Source organism: Lithobates pipiens, unplaced genomic scaffold (assembly GCF_037356315.1).
Source record: "Lithobates pipiens isolate NorthernLeopardFrog02 unplaced genomic scaffold, aLitPip1_a1.2 Scaffold_10, whole genome shotgun sequence".
Lineage (NCBI taxonomy): Eukaryota > Metazoa > Chordata > Amphibia > Anura > Ranidae > Lithobates > Lithobates pipiens.
This window is the reverse complement of record NW_027507686.1, coordinates 163,576,922-163,600,736: the sequence shown is the minus strand read 5'-3', so window position 1 is coordinate 163,600,736 and position 23,815 is coordinate 163,576,922. Positions and strand designations below refer to the sequence as shown.

Genomic DNA, 23,815 nt, shown 5'->3' with positions numbered 1-23,815 from the left:
ACTTGGCTACACACTTATGCATGGGGGGGGGCGCAATCTGTGACATCCTAGTTACTGTTCTTGAAGTGCACGGTTAGCACGTTCTCAGCACAGAAAAGCCGTTCCCAATGTCCACATAATTGCAGCTGCTCAGCATTATAAAAACAACATAAAAACAGTTTGCTGCACTTAGTGTTAATTAAGTTCTTATACACACATATACATCTGAAATAATCCCAATAGGTGATTATATAAAGTGCTCATGCTTAAATGAATCTATGTGCAGATGTGCTCAGACTCGGTGCCCCACATGGATGTGCACTCACCCCTAGATGTTGACCACCTATCTCTAGTATGGTCTCTTAAGCGTGTGGGGATACCCCTGTAGAAGTCTGTTGACTACCATCTCATGCAGAGAAAAACCTCATATAGATTGATGGAAATGACAAAAGAAGGTCCTCATTGCGCAATGCCATTACAAACAAGTTTATTTGGTAAAAAGACATTCAAATATTTCCACTCACATTTAAAAGTGCCTATAGTCCTGGCACCCGGCCTGTTTAGAAGGTGATTCAATTATTGGGTAAATCGTCCCATTCATGGAAGACACTACTCATGTCATTCGGCTCGATTCCCGGGTGTTTTGTATGGGCGGAAGTGTATCGCCATGACGCAGTAAAACCTTGACACATTTCGGCCAATCACAGAGCCATCATCAGGAAGTGCTGCTCAGCATTGCAGCCCACTCACCCAATGGCCATATACACTATATTACCAAAAGTATTGGGACATCTGTCTTTACACGCACATGAACTTTAATGGCATCCCAGTCTTAGTCCGTAGGGTTCAATATAGAGTTGGGACACCCTTTGCAGCTATAATGCCTCGTACACATGACTGGACTTTCCGGCAGAACAGGTCAGACGGTCCTCCTGATGGACTTTCGACGGATTTCCGAAAGAACGGACTTGCCCACACACGAACGGACTAAAGGCCATTCGTTTCGAACGTGATGACGTACGACGGGACTAAAAAAAAAAAGCAAGTTCAATAGCCAATAGCTGCCCTTGCATCATATTTGGTCTATTGGCCCAGCATACAGATGAACTGTTTTCCCAATAGGAATTGAGTGCGTCGGAAATATCTGAAAACATGTTCTATTTCTAGGTTTCTAAGTTTTTAAACAAACACAATCGGACTATCCCACACACGATCAGACTATCCGACGGAATAATTCCATCTGACCTATTCTGCCAGAAAGTCCGGTCGTGTGTATGCAGCATAACAGTTTCAACTCTCCCAGGAAGGCTGTCAACAACATTTAGGAGTGTGTCTATGGGAATGCTTGACTATTCTTCCAGAAGCCCACGTGAGGTCAGGCACTGATGTTGAACGAGAATGCCTGGCTCGCAGTCTTTGCTCTAATTCATCCCAAAAGTGTTCTATCGGGTTGAGGACAGGACAGGCCAGTCAAGTTCCTCCACCCCAAACTCGCTCATCCATGTCTTTATGGACCTGTTATAGCTGCAAAGGATGGGCCAACTCAATATTGAACCCTACGGACTAAGACTCGGATTCCATTAATATTCATATGCATGTTCAGGCAGGCGTCACAGTACTTTTGGTAATATTGTATATATGCATACAGCCGGTGGGAACAGGTTACATTTTGAAAGGAACAGTACAACAGCTCCATTGCACTTCTAACAATGCTTTGTCATTTTCCCAACAAAGTAGTTTAAAATTGTTGATTAAATGCCTTTGTTTTGATGCTTTATGTAGTCATGGAACCTCAGTTTCATGTCTTTCTTTGTGAGCAGAGATTTTCACAGAGCCTGTTGTACAAGAAGGGAAGAGAGAAGATTTGATGTGTCCTAAAAACTACAATGACTAAGAAGGGGAAACCGCTAACAATGCTGAGGCTTTCTCAATGTAAATGACAGGTAGATAGCATTATCGGTCTGCCACCAGAATTGGCTACTGGCAACATCACCAGGTTTGCCCAAATCAATAGCAAAGGGCTTGAAACCTCAGAATAATATGTTTAGGATTTGTTCTGGACCATACAGAGAATTTAATCTCTGGTTGTAGCTCCACTTTCATTGTCCTTGGTTTGATATCCTGTAAAGCAGGGGTAGACAACCTGGGGCCCTCCATGCCTCTGGCTGTAATTGTAACTGCCAGCCTTGCAATGCCTCATGGGAACATCTGGAGGCCCCCAGGTGGCCAATCCCTGCTGTAAAGTGAATTTGTGCCCATATTATGCACATTAGATTATTTACATATATGGACAAGTAGAAAAATAGTGTTCAGGCTAGGTTCACACTTGAGCTTCGCACGCTTGTACATACCTCCCAACTTTTTTGAGATAGAAGCGAGGGACACCGATTAGCAAAAGTATGTAGGCATAGGACACATCCCTTGCCACGCCCCCTTAAAGGAGAATTATGCAGAAAAAGTTAGATAAACCCAAAAGATGTTTGTTTTTTTACCACCATTATTACTTTATACTTGCTATTGACATTTACAAATGCAGCAATTTAGAAATTGGATGAAAGGTTTAGCACTGGCAAACACTTTGAATGCTAAATAGTGCATTTTATAAACAACTATATAGATCAGACCAGAATGAAGGACAGAAGGACATTGTTCCAAATCAGGGACAGTTGGGAGCCATGCTTGTATAAACATTCTTTTTAAGCTTAAGCGTTTTTGTTTTAACCAATTGAAAGCTAGTTATTAAAAGCAAGAAAGCAACACTTGACTATGACTAAAGAAGCTTGTCCCCATTTTTTTTTTTTTTTTTTTTGGCTTTAACCAACAGGAAACTCCGCTATGAACAGGCTCCATGGAATACAATAGGAATCCTCATCTCAAGCATTAAACTGCTTCTAGAAGAGTGATTCAAATTGCTTAGATGTCTACAGGGGTTAAAACAGGGCTTCACCTCCATATCCATAGGCATTGTAAAGAAATTACTTTGCATTACATGCACTTTGCTTTTCTGTTCCATCAAAATCTTAGCAGGTTACCAGTGCTCTAATGTAAACAGCCAGCAGGGGTTTCCAAGTTGTAAGCCCCCATTCACACAGTGCAAATGTGTTGTCTATTTGTCAATGTGCAGCAAACCACGATAGAAATCACACTATTCTTTATGGAGCACATTTACATCAATGCAACACGGTGCAATGAGATTTTTGAAAAAGTGCTTCTTTTGGTCCTATAGACTTCAATGGGAGTACATAAGATATGCACAAGTGGTTTTGGTGCAGTTTAGTGCACAACATCCAGTCTCTTCCTCCTAGAAAAAAAAATGTTGTCACAGCAGATATTGCTAGTTATTGGCCAAAATACATTTGAAGGAAGCATGAAATGACATCAAAAGCATAAACTTGCTACAAAAACACACCAACAGGAATGTGATTATGCAGTGTGACCCAAGGTCTAGAATGGCCTGAAAACAACTCTAGATCTTTTCACCTGAAGGTGTCGGCCCCTAACCCAGGTTCTATGAATATCCAGTCTGTGTCCTCCTGTACAATTAGGATTGGTATTTTGTTAAACATTTTACTGAATTATATGTAACAACCAACTATATAGAAACTGAAAACAGAAGAAGAGACTGTATGCTTGGTTTCCTGCCAAGATGATCACTAACATATGATTTTACTGAAAAGAACTATAGGAAACCCTATAAAATGTACTAGAGAAGAGACATGGAGATTGGGCCTGAATGTTAATCTCCAACAGCAAATTGAATTCCTATGGCGCATGCTTGCTCTGGGTTAGTTAGTTAGTACTGAAGCCAGAGTAAGCCACGCAATTAATAGTTTGAGGTCAGTCCTCATATTCACACACAATTTAACAAACCAGTTGAAGACACTTTGCATGCACCAATAAAAAAAAAAAAAAGAAGAAAAATGTATATACATACATACTTATTTTCAAACTACCCAGAGCATGTGATATATCCTGTCTTTCTGCTCCCCTTGCCTTGCCAATAATTCTCAGCTAAAATAAAGAGCTGGTACCTGGTGTGTAGCTCCTACAGTGAGCAAAATGCCAACGCGGTGCAGGGAAAAAAAATAAAAAAGAAAGATGCAAGGTAATATTTTTTACTTTTATATTTATTCCATCTAGAGAGGGTTGAACTTCAGTCTACATATGTCAGTTAAAGCAACCTGACATGTTAAAATTGTGTCTTTAACTACTTCAGGTCCTCCCTATAGCAGTTTTGCTGTTACAGGGCAGTACCTGTGCACCAGATCACGTACATATGTGTGATCTGACACTTCCAGGTAGGGGGGAACGCATGTGGAACCTGATCAGAGGGTGTACAGTACCCAATGTCCACCTGCACCCGCCAAACGTTGGGCAGAGGCACAGATCTGACAGGAGGGAAGGGATAGAATCTTTCCCTAGTAAAAGTACCTAACAGTATCAGTGGCGGCCAGTGGAAATTTTTTTTGGTGGAGCAGCAAACAGTATGCCACAAACTCTAGCTCTAAATCGGGTGCTAAAAAAAAAAAAAAAAAAAAAAAAAAAATCCAAACCCTGGCCTCTGTAATTCATGCGCCGATGCCCTGAAAGAGGCCGGACGCATAAATAGGGGGTGGTCGCAGCTGCCACCGATAAGATTCATGCTATGCATACATTGCTATACATAGGGGGTGGCCTGGAGAGAGGGTGCAGTGCCCAGGCACCCCCAATGGACAGGCCTCCACTGAGCTGTATAGTTTAACACTGGTTAGGTGCAGGTAACCCATTAATCGCACTGATGTTAAGCCCTTCCCAGCCATTGTCATTAGCACAGTGACATTTTTAGTACTGATCACTGCGTTAGTGTCACTGGTCCCCAAAAAGTACACCACAATTTCGCAGTCCTGCTAGAAATGGCTGATTGCCGCCATTACTCGTAAATAAATAGAAGTATCCCAAATAACTTCTGCGCAAACCCAATCAATAAATTTTTTTTTTTTTTACCAAAAAGAAAGTGTGTAACAGAATACATATGGGTCTAAATTTATGAAGAATTTCGATTTTTTTTTTTTATTATTGAAAGGGTTTCATAGCAGCAAGTTAAAAATATATATTTTTTTCCCCCAAAATGGTAGTCTTTTTTCATAGCGCAAAAAACAAAAAAACACAGATTAACAAATAACACCAAAAGAAAGCTATATTTGTGGGAAATACATTTTATTTGGGTAACGTGTTGCATGGTGGTCACCAGGCGACCATCTATTCAACATAAAAAGAGGCTTCAAAAAGTATAATTTCAGAAATCAGCAGATTTCAGAAAATCCATCAAAGGGATGCTAGTTTAGTCAACCCACACAGGAGAGGAAGCAATAGAAAGAGGGAGGTTTCTAAAATGGAAACCCATTGGGTCTATGAAATTGATACTCTTTTTTTTCCCCCAGAGGACTAAACGTAGATTTGGATATCAATTGCTTTCTGGATAATCCTTAGCTTGGGCCCTTGAAGGGGGGGGGGGGTCGGGGGAGGAAGAAGTTCTAGTTCTTTTGCGACCTTGTTAACAATAATACGTTGGGCAATTTTATGTAAGATTCTGTATAAAATGTATATTTTTATATATTTTAAACCATGCAATTTTTTTAGATGGGTGATTGTTATTAACTATGTACCAATACACTCCTCACATTTTTGTAAATATTTTATTATATCTTTTTATGTGACAACACTGAAGAAATGACACTTTGCTACAATGTAAAGTAGTGAGTGTACAGCTTGTATAACTGTCAATTTGCTGTCCCCCCAAAATAACTCAACACATAGCCATTAATTTCTAAACCGCTGGCAACAAAAGTGAGTACACCCCTAAGTGAAAATGTCCAAATTGGGCAATGAACTCTAAGGATCTGAAAAAAGAATTGTTGCTCTACAGATGGCCTAGGCTTTAAGAAGATTGCCAGACCCTGAAACTGAGCTCCAGCACAGTGGCCAAGACCATACAGCATTTTAAAGAGGAAGTAAACCCTGATGAGTTTACTTCCTCTTTCATTCCCTGCAAAGGCAAAGCATAATGGACTACTATGCATTGCATAGTAGTCCATTATGTGTCACTTACCTGACACAGAAGCCAGCGAAGTCACCGCTGTCCCCTGTAGTTCCGAGCGCCCATCTTCTTGGTGGGTCTCGCGGCTCCGGTGCTGCGATTCGCCGGAGCAGCGATGACGTCACTCCTGCGCATGCGCACGGGAGCTGAGGCGCACGGGAGCTGAGACGCGCGCCATCTTCGTCATCGGCGATACCCCGCTCAGTGCACCGCTGTCTGCGGGGCATGCGTCGTAGAAAGCGATGCCCGTCTTCGGGCAAATATCTGCTAAACTGTATAGGTTTGGGAGATATTTCTTGGACCTACAGGTAAGCCTTAATCTAGGCTTACCTGTAGGTCAAAGGGGTTTGTAAGGGTTTACAACCACTTTAAAAAGGAGAGTGCACGTGCTTAGCATCATATCAACTTTGGGAAATAGACCTATGGGTGCTGCCAGCATTGCTGCATACGCCGCACACTGCATCAAATTGGTCTGCATGGCTGTCCTCCCAGAAGGAAGACTCTTCTAAAGATGATGCACAGGAAAGACCACAAAGTTTGCTGAAGACAATAGACTAAAGGACATGGATTACTGGAACCATGTCCTATGGTCTGATGAGACCAATATAAACTTATTTGGTTCAGATGGTGTCAAGTGTGTGTGGCAGAAACCAGGTGAGGAGAACAAAGACAAGTGTGTCTTGCCTACAGTCAAGCATGGTGGTGGGAGGGTCATGCTCTGGGGTTGCAGGAGTGCTGCCAGGACTGGGGAGCTACAGTTCATTGAAGGAACTATGAATGCCAAAATGTACTGTGACATACTGAAGCAGAGCATGATCTCCTTCCTTCAGGGAACTGGGCCGCAGGGCAGTATTCCAACTAGGGTTGTGCCGATACCAATACTAGTATTGGTATCAGGACCCATACCGAGCATTTGCGCGAGTACTCGCACAAATGCTCCCGATGCCTTAGCCCAGTGATTCTCGACCAGGATTCCATGGAACCCTAGGGTTCCTCCAGGAGGTTGCTAGGGGTTCCTTCAGCATTGGGCAATTTTTGCCTCTCAGATAAGTTGCCACTCACACCATTGATCTTTTTTGCTATCTGTAAGGAGGCAATTCTTCCCACTGACCATCACATCAATGTATCACGAGTTGTAGATTTCTAATTTTTAGAAGGGGTTCCCCGAGACCAGAGAACTATTTCAAGGGTTCCTCAGTGTGTTAAAAAGTTTGAGAAAGGCTGCCTTAGCCAATACCTGGGATGGGAGAGAGGCGATGTGAAACAGGAAGTCAGCAGGTGGAGTCAGTGGGCGAAGCGGAGAGCGAGTCCTCAAGCAGGTAAGCTGACACGGATGCAGAGTGCAGCTGCATCACCCATCAGGATCGGAGACCTGAGCCGTCACATGCAGTAATGGAAGCGACGCTCTGTGTTGCTGTTACACAGTCAGTGCTTGAAAATCCCGATGCCCATCTTGGTACATCCTGCACTCGGCCACAGTATGGCAGCAGCGGACATCTTGTTACACCTAGCCCATATAGTTTTGTGTGCGGGGGAGAAAAAAAATAAAAAAAATTTAGGGTTGTCCCGATACTAGTATCGGTATCGAGACCGAGCATTTGTACTCGCCGAAATGCTCCCACTGCCTGATCCAATACCAGGGAGAGGCGGTGTTTCATCAGATTAGGCGACCCGGCACAACTGGGAGTCAGTGGGCAGAACAACAGAAGTGACGCTCGTGTCGACGTCAGCGTTTAGACATCCTGACGCCCATTTTGGTACACCCTGCCGCAGTAAGCCAGCAGCAGACGTCTTGCTACACCCAGGCAAAAAGGGCCAAGTAGTGCCTTGGTGCAAACAAGAGTTCTAGATTTTCCATATAACATAGTAAATCTTCACTTTGAGTTCAAAGTCACTTCAAATTTGCAGTCTTTCTAGGCAATCATTCAGATCTTCTTGAATACACTAAGAATAAACTGGTTCCTATGGGAAATGCAAATACTTTAATCATATAAAGGAGGAGCTTTTACAGAACCTTTTTTACACTTCAGGATGCTCATTTGGCTGAAAAGTAATTTGTGCTTCAACACTGAAAAATCCTTCACGGAGTATCATGGTTTCAAAACACATCAGAGTTTAACCCCTTCATGGTAAAAGATTCTAACACCTGAACACAGTTTTGATATGCGTTAGTAAATCTGTACATATCACACAATTACTATACATAAACTTTTAATCCACCTGGATACAGTAAGTATGTTTTCTTCTCCCCAGGACATATTGGGCTTTCCTTTGGTGGGATCTCCTCATTTTGGTTTAGTATTAATAAGTAAAAAAACTGTCCCACAATTTTTTTTTTTTTTTTTTTTAAAGTTAGCTGTAATGGTGTTGCCATTACTGTAATATACCAAAGAACCCAAAATACTTTCTCCTGCTCCCACACCAAATATGCACATGCCATTTTTTGCATGTATCGCTAATAGCGCACATTGCTTTTTTCTTTTTATCCTACTTACAACAGACCAAAAGAAAGAAAAACCCCAGAATCTGGATCAGTGCCAGATCCTTGCGATAGCCCATCAGGTGATTACAAACTGGGACACCCGGTTCCTGATCGTTAGTATAAGACCCAGGGCTCTAGCCAAGAGCCCCATCTCTGTGTTATGCAGCACGCTCCCAACACACACACACCAGTAAAGGCTTCATATATGTGTACAGGCAAGAGGTTATATATTAAGTGGAACCTAAAGCTCCAACACTTTAGGTCATCCTAATTTTGTTTTACTACTTAGGGCACTCAGACTGTGGATGAATGTTTCCTTCTGGACTGGTTAACAATCTGAAGTTTACAAGAAGCTTATGAAAAATGTAATGTGCTACTCCATACTAACCAAGCAGGCACCAGCTCCTTGCAAAAAGCACCAAAACTGCATAGGTGTGAATCCAACCTACTTGTTGTAGAAAAGACTGAAAAGGTAGTTAGGCACCTGTCAAATGAAACCTGTTCGTGCAATACCATTGCTGACCTTCTGAAAAAGCTAAATTCCCTGTAGTTCGTTTTTTTTTTTTTTTTAAACTTCAATCATGTCTAAGCTGTGATATCACTTGTTTCATACTAGTGTTGGCTCAGTAACTTTGAAAGTCAAGAGTTCTGCATGACTACCAACTAATGCAGAAGGATGTCAGTATGCATAAGGAGAAATGCACAGGTAAACTCAGCAGCTGAGTCTAGGCCAATATGGGCTCGATCATAGAGCTCACATACCCATCTGCTGCTGTAGGCGTCAAGAAAATCATGCAGATTGATGCAAACAGCTGTTTTTCAAATAACGTCCATAAATAGGTAGTCTGAGGCTTGGAATATAGGATTTTTACTAGGGATCATCGCTCATTACCATGAGTAATCAATAGGTATGAAGCTGAATCTAGTAGTGATCAATAACCCAAATTTGGAGCATTAGGCTGATATTAGCGATTATTCAATGACCGATTTGACGATAACAAAAATCACCAGTGTGCACCCAGAATAAAGCTGGTCATGCACACTTCCGTCCAACATTCCCCAAACACATGCCAAAAAAAATAAATGCATCTCATATCTTCCCATGAGGGTCCCTTGCTGGTTCTTCATAAACATGTCCCCATGTTCAAAGAAACTTCATTAATCTAAACCTAGTCACTGGACATGTGCAATTTTTATTCAAAGTGAAAAATGTTGCTCTAGCCATAAAAAGTGGATAAATAAATACATTTCAAACCAGTGAAAAATCTGTATACATTTATATTTTGCAAAGTTATTCAAAATTAGAGAGTTGATATAAAATCCAAACAAGCCCATTAAAGCTATAAAAAGGTAGAAAAGTTAATTAACCACTTTCCGCCCACACTATAGCCAAAAGACAGCTACAGCGTGGGCTTCCAGTGCTGGGAGGGCGTCAATAGACGTCATCCCGTGATCACGCTACTCGTCCATCCCCTGCAGCACACTACATGATCGAGTCCTTTGGACTCGGCTGATCACAGAACAGGTTAAAAAGGGCCAAATCAAAGTGCCCCATTACCATGTGATTAGCTGTCAGTCAATGACAGCTGATCACAGAAGTAAACAGAAGCTGGTTATTGCCTTTTTTTTTTATCTCCTCACACTGAGAATGGAACAAAGACGGGAACTGGCTTCTGTTACAGGGACATCAGTCCTATCAGTGCAGTCTATCTTCAAAATTTTGGTTTTAGCAAAACCCCCACACACACACACACACACACACACACACACACACACACAATTAAATACTACCAAAAGAAAGCTCCATGTGTGTGATAAATAAAGATTTTGTTTGGGTACAGGGTTGCATGACTGCGCAATTGTCATGCAAAGTGTAACAGCACTGAAAGTTGGCCTGGTCAGGAAGGGCGTATAAGGCCCCAGTAAGCAAGTGGCTAAAGAAGTTGTAAACCCTTTAAAAGAATTCCAAAAAAGCACCTGCAAGACAAAGGCATAATGAGCTAGTATGCAAAGCATACTAGCTCATTATGAATTACTTACCTGAGATTGAAGCCCCCACAGCGGTCCTTGTTCACTGCTCCAGCAACTCCCTGGGGAGGGGGTTACGTCCACGTATCACGGCTCCGACCAATCACAGCATGCACGGGAGCCGCTGGTAACAGCACAGTAAAACCGAAGCACTTATGTGCCGTTGCTTCAGTTTGCTCCAGTGCGCATGTGCCGATGACATCGGCACATGTAAATACAGCGATCTCAAACAAACAATGCGGGTTTAGGCGATATCCCGTGTAGCTACAGGTAAGCCCATTTATAGGCTTGCCTGTAGTAAAAAGTGGTTGTAAAGGGTTTACAACCACTTTAATACACTTGTGTGTTTAGCAGGATTCGATGCTCCAGCGTGAATGAGAAACCTCTTCACACCCACCCAAGTGCACACCCCACTTACAAGCTGCTTATCGGCCGATCTGACTCCAAGATGGAAGTCTGGCTGCACCTTACCCCAATAGCCGCATGGGAGGGATGGATAACATGAGCCGGGATTCCAGGGTGGATGCAGTCAGTCACATGCAGGCTTTTTTTTCCCTACAAGGCTTGAAACCAAACTACTAGACATTTTACATCGTATCCATATAGAGCGTTAATGAAGTGTTATCTGAATATATGGAGAGGGAAAAAAAATAAAAATAAAACGTTTTTTGAAGAAGAAAAATAAAAAAAGGTTTGAGCCATGCTTCTCCATACATTCGTTGGAATCACTTGAGCAGAAGACAGAGTCATTCCAAGAAGCTGGTTAGCCGCTGTCACACGCACAGTGGAATTTACAGAGCAGCGCAATGTGCGTTAGTCAGTGGCTCACCTGCATCTGGAGGATCTTCTCAGGACTGTAGATGAGAAATACTCTCAGGTCTTCATAGCAAACGTCAGCTTCATTGGTTGCCACATTGTCCTGCAACAGAAGCAGACATAATAAAATATTGCACATCCTGTGAAGTAACCATTACACAATTTATGTTTCTATACAGAAAAACCCCTTTCCACTCTAGAATGTAAAAACTCTGTACATGTTTCCTCCCTTCCTGTGTAAAGTATATCACTGCAAAAGAAAGGAACTGCTACTGTATAGATGGGACCAAGACATTTACAAATGTCATGTCTACTAGGCATATACAGACAACTGTTTATAAAAACTAATTTAATAGGCTATGGAAAAAAAAAAAAAAAAAAGTTACAATTTAAAGAGAAGTAAACTCTCCCTTTCTGATGCTTCTTTTCATTTAGTCCATTATAATAAGTCATTTTCAGACTATAGCCACTGTAATTCAGCCCAAATCGCATATTACTTACCATTTAAAGAAACTAAAAAAAAACAAAAAAAAACAAAAAAAAAACAAACACACACGTTGCCAGGGGTTAGGCAGCGCCATCTTAAGTATTGTTTTCTGAGTCCACAGTCGAGTGTATTTGCACCCTTGCATTGAGCACTTCCTGTACTGTTAACCAACCCTCCTTCTCAATCCAACGTTTCTGTGGAACCCTGCTTCTCTGTTCATAGCTGACGTGTTTTATTTAATAGTATTTACTTGTGCCGATTATCTAGCATTTGCCTGTGTCAGTCTTATCAGCTTCAGCTGATAGGCTGAAGTAATGCTGTCTGATGCCCTGGTTTACACTGCATGTGATGTCACATGGTGTGTAGGAGGAAGCTTCTAGTGATTATACAGTCTCCTGGGATTTCAGTGTTGTGCCGTAGGAAGTCCTGATAATAGATAAAAGTACACAAAGTGTGCCGTAAAGCAGGGGAGATCTGGGCATACTCAGTGATGTAATTCTAAAGAACAAAAAGGATTACAGCAAGTAAGGAGATATCTACAAGCAGTGTTCATTAGGGTTTTTTTATGCTGATTTACATGGGACAAAGTTGTAGGGGGGGGGGGGGGGGGGGTTTACAACCACTTTAATAACCATGCACACCTGGATCAACCAGGCATCTTTAAGACTATGAAGGAAAGAGTGGGGTAAGCACATAGACATTTGCAGTGCCAGCCTTAAAAAGGATAGCAGAACCCAAGAAAAAAAAAAAAAAAAAAAAAAAAAAAAGTATTATTGTTATTAATACATTTTACCAGACCCTAGATGCGTTTCCTTTATTACTGTTCTTTGCACACTAAAGTATCTACATATTTTGAATATGTATCAAAAGGCACTTTAAAACAAGTCCTTATTCACACCTGTAGCTATAGGCATTGTGGAGCAATTAATCTTCAATTGCAGCAGAAACCTGGCATTTTGCTAGTCCTTTGATGTAAAGACAAAAAAATAAAAAAAATAAAAGACGTTTTCAAGTCCTCCATATTGCTTGGCTTGTTTGGAGTGCCATTAACAATTAATAGAACAGCAAAATGCATTTGTCATGCGTTTCTTGAAGGTACGCAAACCTGCACGATTTTGCACACATGCTATATTCGTGCGAATGTGAGCTGTTGGAAATGGACTATAAAAACCAAACCCTGAATGACAATCAGATAGGAGAGGTCAGGCATGGCTTGTTTTACAGCTTTTTACTGCTCGTTAAAATATAAGTAAATACTAGAAAGTCCTTAGTCAGGGCACAGGTGCACTAGAAGGCATGGAGGATTTTCTGCAATTACAGAGAATACAGGTTGATCTTACCAAAAAGCACAGTCTTCTAAATTCCTGTGACTTGAGCCAAATCTTTTTAAATAGGCATCTCTGCATACAACACACTAGACCAGTGATGGCGAGCCTTGGTACCGCAGATGTTTTGGAACTACATTTCCCATGATGCTCAACTGCAGAGTGCATAAGCATCATGGGAAATGTAGTTCCAAAACATCTGGGGTGCCAAGGTTCACCATCACTACACTAGACAATTATCCTTATTCAAGGGATTAGTCATGTATAGACACTTAAGGAAAAAAAAAAAAAAAAAAAAAAAAAAAAAAAAGGAGGGGGTGGAGGGTGGTATGGGCGCAAGGCGTAGTGTTTTACCATTGAGAAACTAGAATGTCTCATTGGCCCAATAATTTTAGAAATTGAGAAAATAGCATTATGTTCTTAAACATCAGCCTACTGGGTCAATTGTATTATGTAACATCACCTACTGCATGCTCTTCACATAAAATAGGAGAGCTGGACTCTTCATAAAAAGGTGTGCCGATCCAAGAACTTAAAGGGGGGCGTTCCAGCCAATAAGTCAGCAGCTACAAACACTGTAGCTGCTGACTTTTTATAAAAGACACTTACCTGTCCAACGATCCCGCGATGTCGGCCGCCCCGTCCATCGGATTGGCTGCCGGCGCCTCCATTCTAACAAAGGGAAACAGGCAGTGGAGCCTTGCGGCTTCACTGCCCGTTTCCTACGCTTTGTGAATGGCCCCATTGTTTTATGTGACTGAGAGACACACACACACACACACACACACACACACTCCAGAAGGCAACGGGGGTCGCTCACCGAAGAGGAGGAAGCGGCAGATTAGGAAGACTGCCTAGCAATAAAGTTTCAGGTAAGTGACATTTTTTATTTATGCATTTTTTTTTTTTTTTTTTGGGGGTGGCCCTCCACTTTAAGTGGTTTTAAACCCTTACATATACCCAAGAAAAGGGACTATCCTCAGGCAATGCACAGAGGTTAAACAACTCCTATAGGAGGATTTGTATCTGTAGTCTTCTCCCATTCAAAGTGCTGAATTTATGCGAGTGGGTGAAAAAAAAAACCACACACACACACACACACACACACACACACACACACACACACACACACACTTCAGGTTTTAGATAATGTAGGGAAAGGTTAAACCATCTGCCAGATTATTAATTTTGTCGTGTGCTTGGTAAACTTCCCTTCACTCCTTGCCCCAGAGATATAACAGGCAGTTAAAGGAAATCTCCCAAAGTGAGGGGAATTCCCCTCTTAGAAAAAAATAAAATAAAATTGTTCCTGAAAACAGATTTCCCCATTGGAAAGTTCCCCTAACCTCTTGTTCTGAGCAGAACTCTAAAAACATTGACTTTCCTCTTTTCGGTGACAGTGTTCACCAATACACACAAAGTGGTAAAACGCCCAAATGTAGACAGACCGCAATAACTTGACAGAGCACCTAACCCTTCACCACAAAAAAAAAAAAAAAAAAAAAAAAAACGTATAAAGTTTTGGCCTAGAGATGCACTTTAAGGATAGCCAGGTCTAATGTTGTGCCTCATCCCACCACTACACACTTTACAGAGGTCCCAAGTTCATTTCTGCTATAGCTAGCCATCTCTATATATACATCATTCATGCCTATGGAAAAAAAAAAAAAAGGCATCTTCAAGGCCTCTTTTACACAGGGCAGTGGGTCCGTTAACGGTAAAGGGCCGCTAGCTTTAGCAGCTCTTTTTAGCCCCTAGCAGGGCATTTTTAACCCCCGCTAGCGGCCAAACGGGTTAAAAGCTCCCGTGTTGCATCACTTCTGAAGCACTTTACAGGCATTGCCCATTCATTCTAATGGCCAGGGGCGGCATAGGAGCACTGTATAAAGCACTCTTAAGACCCATACACACGATCAGACTTTGACAACATGCAAATTAGCTGTTTTGGAGCAACATCCGACAGACTTATTCGGTTTTCATTGGACTTTTGTTGGCTGTGCGAAAGGACAAACTTTCTGGCAACAAAAGTCTGATTGTGTGTACAAAAAAAAAAAAAAAAAAAACATAGGACTTTTGTACGAAGTACAAACACATGCTCAGAACCAATGCAAAAGATCAGACAATACAAGAGTTAACCAAAGGTGGCGGTAAAGAGCAGAAAAACCATGTGATTTGGTGAAAGTTGGCTGAAAAGTCCTTCCGTGTGTATGTAATACAAGTTTTCGGCCGACGCCCTTTGTACAAAAATCCACAGGAAAGTTTGTACAAAGTCCAATCGTGTGTATGAGGCTTTACACTGCCTTAAAGATGCTGCTTGCAGACCTTGTTCCTGTCCCGCAAACATACCTACTCAGTGTAAAAGCACTTAGGCTTTCACACTGGAGAGGCATGAGAGGCAGTTTTCAGGAGCCATTTTTTTGTGTGTGAAAAGGGTCCAAGTCCTTATGGTGGGCAGCTTTCCCACAGGATTGAATGGGAATTACAGCATGCATGCGCAGAAGCAGAACTTGGCCAGGAGACTTGTCAAAAGGCCGCTCAATGAAGGCCATAGCAGAGTCGGGACAGCAAGACTGACCTTTTACCACTTGCCCTCTAGAAGTAAGTATTACCTCCTTCATGACCAGGACATTTGTGATATGGTACTGCTTTACTTTAGCAGATGATTGCGATCGTGCAAATCTATCAAAATAAAATGCATTGGCCATCCCAACCTGCAGTCAAAAACAAAATATATGTCAATTTGACCCTCTGACTGGGGGGGGGGGGGGGGGTCAATAACTTGTTTGAAATTCTACCAGTCACCATATTTAATAGAGCTTGGAAAAAGGGCTGATTTAATTATGCATCATAATCATTTGTTACCCAAAACGATCTATATACATTTGCCATATTAAAAGAACATGGCAGCACTCCTGACACCAATAAAAGAACAAGAACCCATCTGAACTGGGTCACTGAATCTATTTGAGCTGAATGCATTTAAAGATGCCCATTTATCATCTGAAACAGAAAGATATGACCACATTCCGATAGTCGGTGACTAACTGGATAACCTGACAGCCAGCTATAACCAGTCAGACATCGGCAAAGCAGATCTACATTACTCCGTGTTGGTACTAAAAAAAAAAAAAAAATTTCTACATGGTGAGATTTGCTTACACAATAAGCAGAAGAAAAATAAATAATTTTGCATTATTGCATTTAAAATGAATAAAAAAAAAATTATATATATATATCTCTATCTATCTATCCAATCTTTACAATAGAATACACACACCACTGCTTGATCAAGCGATGTTTTCTCCCTGGCATGCAGTAGGCGAAGTGTTGGATGTGAAGATATTGCAGCTCTTAAACAGAGCAAAGATCAGGAGGAGGATGGGGAAGTGGGACAGGTGAATAAAGTTTTTTTGTTTTTTTAACTTGGCAACAAGTGTCTTTAAAGGGATTGTAAAGTGAATTTTTTTTTTTTTTTTTAAATAACAAACATGTTATACTTACCTCCACTGTGCAGCTCGTTTTGCACAGAGTGGCCCCGAACCTGTGCTTCTGGGGTCCCTCGGCGGATGTCTCTGCTTCCTCCCGCAGGTGCTTCTCACGTTCATGCGAGCTCCCTCGCATGGTGAGAAGCATCTGCGGGTGCGTTCCCGTGATACAGCCGGCGGCTATAGCCGCTCGCTGTATCACATGGCCCCGCCCCCCACGTCAGTGGATGTGATTGACAGCAGCACGAGCCAATGGCTGCGCTGCTTTCCATCCATCCACTTCAGCCAATCAGCGGCCGGGCTGAACGGTGGAAAGGACGTCGGGGGCGAGCGGGATTTTCGAGGGGTGAGGTAAGTAAAACGGGGGGGGGCAGGCAGTGTCAGATGTTTTTTCACCTTAATGCATAGAATGCATTAAGGTGAAAAAACATTTACCTTTACAACCCCTTTAAGGATACAAAACATGGTTTATAGTCAGCAGCAGCATTCCAGAGGGTGCTCCACTGCATAACCATTAAGGAGTCCCCGGGCTCTACACTCCATTCCAAAGGCAATCCCTCTAGTGATTCAGAATCGTATTTGCTGCATTATAGGGGTTCCCAAATAATATACTGACTGTAAACAATACTTCTAGTCAATTTGTTTAAATATATTTGCTAAATGCAATCTCTACTTCTATAAAGTACTATAATTGGAGAATGGTACAGTAGCCGTACACACGCAACTATTTCCTTCAAAGTCTATATTCCAACCAGACCATGTATAACAGAGTTTCCGCTTGTCCCTCTAAAGCAGGGGTTGGAGATCTACCTGAACAACATGGGAGAAGCCAAAGATCACCATTGCCTCCTCACATCCGATTTAAAACCTCTAACTGACGTACTACTGTGTAGTATTCACGTGCATTGCACGGCGATCGTGGGTTTAAATCAGGGGGTAAATATATCGCCTCCTCACCAACCACCTGTCAAACACACTTGTATCACTTTACCATTACACCCAGTTTATTGCCTCACACTGACCTGAAAATCTCTTATCCTGGCTAGCGGTCTCCAGAGTGGTGCCAGCGGCAGGAAAGAGGAGAAGTGCAGTTTGTATCACTGTACATAGACTACATACACAGCACTACAGAGGAGACATTGGGGGTTATGAAAGGCAAGTCCACTTTGCACTACAAGTACACTTGGAAGTGCAGTCCCTGTAGATCTGAAGCGCCTTGATGCAATTCAGTTTGCTTTGAGCGCTATACAAATTATTCATTCATCTGAAATGAGGGGAAGCTCTGCTGATTTTATCATCCAATCATGTGCAAGCTAAAATGCTGTTTATTTTCTTTGCATGTCCCCCTCAGATGTACCGCAACTGCACTTGAAAGTGCAATGTGGATTTGCCTTTCGTAAATAACCCCCCCATTGGCTTATACAGCTCCAACTTTTACAAGTAGCCCCTCTGCATTTTTCATATACCTGGTCCTGAAGCTGAATTGCTGAGAGGGCCAAGTGCTCGGTGCCCTTGAAGGTGGTAACAGGGGACACACAGCCCAAATATGCAGGGGTTGCAAGCTGTGCCACAGATGAGAGATGGTGATGTAGAAGTCTCTCTGCAGGTGAAGCCCAGATGAGGTGTGCAGTAGGACCCAGGAGAGCTGTAGGTGGTGCAGACTGCAATGGCAAGTGAAGCAGGCTGGATACAATAGGTAAGTGATGCAAGTCGGGACAAGCGAGTACTGTAGATAGTTAAGGCAGGCTTGGTACAGCAGGTAGGCACCAAGGCGGATCACAGCAGAAGGCGTAGTCAGGGACAGTAGCAGAGGTCAGGAAGCCAGTGATCAATAGATCAGGTATTAGAATCATGGTTAGGCAAGCCGGGGTCATACACAAGATGGTAGACAAGAGAAGATCCATGGGCAATCAGAGGTCAGAGCTGGCAGCGAGACAAGAAGTATCTAATGGCAAGCCGGGTAAGTAGCAGGTGATCAGAAACCGCAGCAAACACAAGAAACAGAAAGCTGAAGACCAGTCAGCAGTGTCCATGTGTCAGAGTCCTCCTTTTAAAAGGCCTGACGTGCATTGTGTGTGCCAACATACACATGTGTTTCCCATGGCAAACGTACATTTGTAATATGTATATGGCCATATTGGGAATTGGCTACTGTGCCAGGTCTGCAGATAACTATCCTCTGGCTTGTTCCCTGACAGCATTGTACTCTGATGCTCTGGAATGGTGGTTCAAAAGGACCAGACCACAATCTACTGGTTGCTGACCCCCAACGCTAAAGCAATCCATAGAACTGGCAAAAGAGTTCTGAAGCCTGGAAGCAGGGAGAGTTGAGGAATTCTGGCAGTGGTCAGAGCTTTACCCCAGTCACAAAGCTAAATAAAAATGTATTGGCGAAAACATGCATCACCTCCTTAGTAAAGCAGCCTAACATTTTTTTACACACACACACACACACACACACACACAGTTTTCTGACCCCTTAACTCTTGGAAGAGTTGCAGACCATTCACAAAGTGCAGAAGGGTGGAAGTTAGCTGCAAGCCACAAGGAGTTACAGCCAGCTGCCCACAGTTAACACGCTGGCAAAGGGGACACGAAGACCGGTGAATAATGGCTCGGGTGAGGATGGCGCGGAATCCTTGCACAGGTAAGTGTCATTTTTAATAGCAGCTACATTTCTGTAGCTGAGGACTCAATTTTCCAGAAAGGACTGAAGCTTCTTTTTAACACCCTGTACATGCTTGTCCCAGTACAACACTAGTCTAGTCCCCAATACACCAGTCCACTCAAAAGTCATTCTGTTTACATAGTCAGTCCCTGCCTTCTTCTATGTTTCTCTTTAACGAGACCTCCCCAGTCATAATTGCCGGCATGGTTCCTGTCTGCTTGGGAGTGTTGGGTGCTTCTGACCACGCCAGTGTTTCAGTTCCTCCTTAAAAATGCCCAATACATACAATAGGAACCCCTATACCAGGGATATGCAATTAGTGGACCTCCAGGTATTGCAGAACTACAAGTCCCATCATGCATCTGCACGTCATGCTTGTGGCTGTCAGTCTCGTTATGCATCATGCGACTTGTAGTTCTGCAACAGCTGGGGGTCATAATTGCACATCCCTGCCCTATACTGTCCACAGAAGGTATGCAGATACCTCAGTCCCTGAAATATAAGAAAATTGCCAGGGGGCAATTCTACCGCTTTGGCATCGACCAAATACTGAAATAGGGCACAGAGACGATATGGTCATTTCAACATCTGATTTATCAGAAATCAAATTTAATATATCCCGAATTGGCACCGAACAATAAAAATCCATATTGGTTTGGAAATCATCCTGCCTACTGAAAAATGTAATCTTAAATCTGTGCCAGAAAATAATAATAATAATAACAGATGTTTGCATTGGGTGTAACATGTATATCTCCAGAGATTAACTGATTGCGTGTCTAGTACAGAATTCCACTTGAAGTCGTAGCTAATCTGCATGCAAAATGTGAAGAAGCTTCTATGGGTGGGACATCTGGACAGGCAACATAAGCAATACACAAATCTCAGGGATTTAAACCATGCTGTCAGTTAATCCGTTTTCTACTAACTGTATGTAGAGTGCTAAAAGGAATGTTCTTTTGAAGGAAATACACAGACAGTAAACATGAGCACTCTAGGAAGCATCGGACTATACTAGATCGGTGCACCAAAACTCCATTAACAGGAAGTCTGTATAGAACAAGTTTTATATTGGATCCAAAGTAGGGCTGCAACTAATGATTATTTTCATAATCAATTCGTTATCCGATTAATCGAAACAATAATCGGCCAATAACCTTTATAAAAAAAAAAAAAATGGGTCAAATTGACGTTCATTTTCAATCACAGGGACAGGAAAATTTGGAAATAGAAAACTTTAGTCAAAAGAATTTTCAGACGGTGTTTGTGGTTTTCGTTCAGAAATTACATTCATTTTAAAAACAGAATGTTAAAAACAAGTGAAAATTTCAAACAAAATTCTCTCATTCGGCGAATGTACAAAGATTTTTCACCTGAATATTCTCATCTGAAAACTGATCTGTGTGGCCAGCATAAGGCTCGGTACACACCTATGCAGTTTTTGCTTTTGATCTGTTTCTGCAGTGCGTTTTGATTTTTGCGCAAGTGATTTTACGGCAATTTGCATTTTTGCCTTTGGGCAGATTAAAAAAACACAAATTGTAGAAAAAACACATTACATCCTTTTCTGCAGCTTCTCCATTGAAGTATATTGAACCAATAAAGCACCATTTTGCGTTAAAAGTCCCTGACCCTTTCAGATGTGAAGGTGTCCCATAGGAAACCATGTAAATGAAAAAGATTAAAAAAAAAAAAAAAAAAAAAAAAAAAAAAAAAAAATTAGCCCTTTATAGTAGAAAAAAAAAAAAAAAAAAAAAAAATAAAAAAAAAGCAGATAATCACTACTGTAAGGGGTTCATTTTTTTACTGTAGAACAGTGAAAGTAATATTTACAGTAGCGATTATTTGCTCTTCTACTATAAAGGACTCATTTTAGTTTTTAACCCCATTATGTTACTGGCCGATTAATCGATTACCATTTTCATAATCGATTAGTTGTTTCAGCCCTAATCCAAAGCCTAACTGAATATTTAGTTTGCTAAAGAACTGTGCAAACAATTTCCGCCCCCCCCCCCCCCCCCACAAAATGCTTTCACCTATCTCAGCCTCTCCTGCAGCTTCTTTCAACCACTTCTAGTCTATGTGCACATCATTGCTCAGGATCGGCTTCCCGAGAGTGACAACAGTGGACCATGCCTGCACAACGTGTGTTGGCACAGAGCCTTGGAGTCTCAGCCAGGTGTGTGGGTGACAGACTGACAATGCAGGAGCACAACTGGGAGACAGCTGTCACCACTATACTACATTTGAGATTTAATATCTCTCAGATGCGATTTGCAGATTTCACATAAACTCGGGTTCAGGTAAGAAAAAAAAAAAAAAAAAAAAAAAAGAAGGGGGGGGGGTGGGTGCAGCTGCAGCACAGAAAGTTTGATAGTTATTATAAGAAGCTGTGGACCTTGGGTGTGTTACACACACACCTTAATCAAGGGACACGGGCACCTTCTCATTTGCCAGCAATTCCAACTGTCAGAGACACTTTCAAAATTGGACCTACTGGACAGTGTTTATAAACGGCATTAAGATTCTGGATAGAGAGATACAAATCCAACATTGTTACTTTTGTATTGTATGCTGTTTAAGGGACGACTTTGGTTTTGCATATGGAGGTTAGAAAATTTCATACATACATACATACATTTTTTTTTTTATAAAATGTATTTCTAGTTAAAGGTATACTAAAGTCTTTTTGTTAAAAATAACAAACATTTTATACTTACCTGCTTGGTGCAGGGGTTTTGCACAGATCAGCCCAAATCCTCCTTTTCATGAGTCCCCCACCGTCACACCTGGCCACTCCCTCCTGTCGAGTGCTCACACGGCAAGCAACGGCACAGTGCTGCTGTCTTAGCCAGTCAGGAGGGAAAGTCCTGGACAGCCGAGTCTCTCGTGCAGCATTGCTGGATTGAGACAGGGCTCAGGGAAGTATTAGGGAGGCTGCTACACACAGAAGGCTTTTTATGTTAATGCATCAAGATAAAAATAGTCTGTCTTTAACCTTTTAACACTAATAAGGTTTAAATTAACATCTTCCCCTCAACTATTACATCCCAGCAGATTCCTCCCCCCCCCCCTATCATTTTTAATGGTAGGTTGTCAGACCAAGCTTGAAAAGGGATAGAATTAAATTAGAGAGAGATATAGATTATATATATATATATATATATATATATATATATATATCTATATCTATCTCGCTCGCTCTATATATCTAACAGTGACCACATCCAATCAGATGCAGCTATTTGGGTATTTTGACAGCTGTCAGAATACAGATTCGTCCATCAGCACTATGAGTGGAAAGACACACAAACAATCACTCAGTGTATAGCCAGCTAAAGTTATAGCTGAAGAAACAGGCCCACAGCAGAAATTGCTCTGACCCATGGGCGACGTACAGGCGAGAACTGAAGGGATTATCAAAAGCGGCAAATAAAAAAATAAATTAACTTTTGTAATGACATTCATATTCTAACGCGTAAATGTGGTTCTAGTGACTGGGTTTAGGTGTCATTTGGATTCACACACCGACATTAATCTTTCTTTCTGCCCAGGCTTCATTTTCCAGAGCCGATGTCGCAGAATGGACTCCTGCATTCCTCTGCGGGGGAGGGGCATCATATGGATTTATTATAGACATGTCAGCCCTAAACTATGTATACTCTCCACTCACCCCACTAAACTTCATCTACAAGTTTAACAGACCCAATAGACAGTGCAATGAAGTTTCTAAGAATTCCTACAAGACGAGATGGAAGCTAGACAAGGCACAGATAATGAAATGCAATCCAGATTCTATAGGATAGTGATCATTGTCATCCTATAGAAGACAAATCTACTTTTTTTTTTTTGGTACATACACACACACACACACACACACACACACACACACACACACACACACACACACACACACCTCAAAATGTTAACTATATAAAATAAAATGACAGATTATAGATAGATCCCTATACTAGGAGGTCAAGGAAGTTCAGGAATTAGACATGGAGACACACACACTAGAATTACAATGGCCATATTTCAACATATAAATAATAATGTTGATCTAAATTTAAATTATATATAATTTTTTTTTTTTTTTGTGTAACAAACATAGTAGATACACCCATATAGGCGATCATATAGGAGACCAATGAAGTTCAGGAATTTCCATGGCCAATGAGACATATTCTGTATCTATGGGCATCTATAAGATCTCAGCAGTATTACCAACATGATAAAATGATCAATGGAAAATATTGTTAGCACTTCCTCACCTTTCCCTTAATCTGCTCACCCCGATGGGGCCTGTCATCTCATCCCAATGATCCACATAGAAGAGCAGAATTAAAGCTGAAAGTTTCCTTGGTTCAGATACATCAATGAGCCTGTAACTTGCAGCTGGATCAGCCCTGCCCACAACACCTGTCACCCGCAACAGCTTCATCCGCCCTTCTCGGGTCTCAGGCAGT

At 41.7% G+C, this 23,815-nt stretch overlaps 1 long non-coding RNA gene across 1 annotated transcript; it reads right to left on the bottom strand.

The window, feature by feature from the left end:
- Nucleotides 1–449: 449 nt before the first annotated feature.
- LOC143935247 (uncharacterized) lies at nt 450–23,815 on the bottom strand. The gene is made up of 2 exons (XR_013263481.1): nt 23,621–23,815; nt 450–11,484 (listed from the first exon to the last, which is right to left on the bottom strand). It is a non-coding gene; the product is annotated as an uncharacterized LOC143935247 (long non-coding RNA).